The sequence below is a fragment of the Schistocerca americana genome, unplaced genomic scaffold (assembly GCF_021461395.2).
Source record: "Schistocerca americana isolate TAMUIC-IGC-003095 unplaced genomic scaffold, iqSchAmer2.1 HiC_scaffold_702, whole genome shotgun sequence".
Classification (NCBI taxonomy): Eukaryota; Metazoa; Arthropoda; class Insecta; order Orthoptera; family Acrididae; genus Schistocerca; species Schistocerca americana.
The window spans coordinates 40,001-42,500 of record NW_025726459.1 but is presented as its reverse complement, the minus strand read 5'-3'; positions in this window follow the sequence as shown (position 1 = coordinate 42,500).

The window sequence follows — 2,500 nt, the reverse complement described above, 5'->3', positions numbered from 1 at the left end:
CCATGTTGCGCCTTAACCTAACCCATGTTGCGCCTTAACCTAACCCATGTTGCGCCTTAACCTAACCCATGTTGCGCCTTAACCTAACCCATGTTGCGCCTTAACCTAACCCATGTTGCGCCTTAACCTAACCCATGTTGCGCCTTAACCTAACCCATGTTGCGCCTTAACCTAACCCATGTTGCGCCTTAACCTAACCTATGTTGCGCCTTAACCTAACCTATGTTGCGCCTTAACCTAACCTATGTTGCGCCTTAACCTAACCTATGTTGCGCCTTAACCTAACCTATGTTGCGCCTTAACCTAACCTATGTTGCGCCTTAACCTAACCTATGTTGCGCCGTAACCTAACCTATGTTGCGCCGTAACCTAACCTATGTTGCGCCATAACCTAACCTATGTTGCGCCTTAACCTAACCTATGTTGCGCCTTAACCTAACCTATGTTGCGCCTTAACCTAACCTATGTTGCGCCGTAACCTAACCTATGTTGCGCCTTAACCTAACCTATGTTGCGCCTTAACCTAACCTATGTTGCGCCTTAACCTAACCTATGTTGCGCCTTAACCTAACCTATGTTGCGCCTTAACCTAACCTATGTTGCGCCTTAACCTAACCTATGTTGCGCCTTAACCTAACCTATGTTGCGCCTTAACCTAACCTATGTTGCGCCTTAACCTAACCTATGTTGCGCCGTAACCTAACCTATGTTGCGCCTTAACCTAACCTATGTTGCGCCTTAACCTAACCTATGTTGCGCCGTAACCTAACCTATGTTGCGCCTTAACCTAACCTATGTTGCGCCTTAACCTAACCTATGTTGCGCCTTAACCTAACCTATGTTGCGCCTTAACCTAACCTATGTTGCGCCTTAACCTAACCTATGTTGCGCCTTAACCCAACACACGTTGGGCCTTAACCCAACACACGTTGGGCCTTAACCCAACACACGTTGGGCCTTAACCCAACACACGTTGGGCCTTAACCCAACACACGTTGGGCCTTAACCCAACACACGTTGGGCCTTAACCCAACACACGTTGGGCCTTAACCCAACACACGTTGGGCCTTAACCCAACACACGTTGGGCCTTAACCCAACACACGTTGGGCCTTAACCCAACACACGTTGGGCCTTAACCCAACACACGTTGGGCCTTAACCCAACACACGTTGGGCCTTAACCCAACACACGTTGGGCCTTAACCCAACACACGTTGGGCCTTAACCCAACACACGTTGGGCCTTAACCCAACACACGTTGGGCCTTAACCCAACACACGTTGGGCCTTAACCCAACACACGTTGGGCCTTAACCCAACACACGTTGGGCCTTAACCTGCTCTGTAATTGTCATACGACGCGTTAAATTAGTGTAGTGTTGCCTAACTGCAACCCCCGCAATATAGTTTGCTACTCGCACTGCCCGGTCCCCAGAGTATCGCTTCATGTTAAACACCTTGCAGCTATACACTGTAATGCGGATGGCGGCAGGACGTACATGCTCAATGCCCTTCGCAGTTGTTCATTGGCATTCGCATGGCGAAGCACAGCCTACGTTGTGGTACGGCTTGTGGCAACTGTCCGCTGATGTTGTACGTCCAAATCACACACTGTACCGCACATTGGTCCTCATGTACTGAATGATACATCGTGGTACATGTGTGACCGTACCACGACTGCGCCAACAACGGCGAACCATACGGTCCAAATATTGTGCACTCAGCTACGTGTCGTCTCCCTATAAGAGCTGGATTGCAGTATGGTATGCCGTGGATGGCGATCAGCATGAGCCGTCTGTTGATGTAGTGGCGCGTGTTGTCAGACGTAGTCGTCTCTTCTCACACACCGTGATAGCATGGTGCACTGCGTTCCACATCTGCGACATGCGACAGAGGCCGGTTGACAGTCGTTCGCGCAATGGACATCGCATACGTACGGGGGCCACCTTCCACGTGTTCGCGAAGCGTGCACATGTTGTTGCGTGTATGTGGGCAGACATAGTGTGTCGTGACACCTGACACAGGCATGCAACAATCGTTGAATTTGCAAATGGCGATGGACGTCTACGTTTGCTGGTGACGTTACGCAAATGAAGAACTGGTAAACCGTTGTGGTGCGGTTGTTCTCGCTAGAGGTGAATCAGTGATGGCGACGATCGGTTGAGCTACCAACCGGTTGTTTCAGCGATACCCACCATGCCCACGAACGTGAATGGCATGTGGGTGTGAAGCGATACGCGGCGGTGGCTGGGTGGGACCGTCCCCGGCCGGTGAGGGGGGGCCTTCCGGCGTGCTGGCCGCGCGGTGCGTGGGCGCACGCGCTACAGCCGGCTGGTGGGGGCGGCCAGTGGCAGGCGCGCCGGCCGACGGAGGCGGCAGGCGGCGCAGCTGCGCGCCGGCGCACCCTGCACGCGGCGCCGTGCGGCCAAAGTAGGTCCTCGCGGGCCCGGTGCGAAGCGCGGTGGACATCTGCAGTGTGCTGGTCCGATTGAGGACTGTG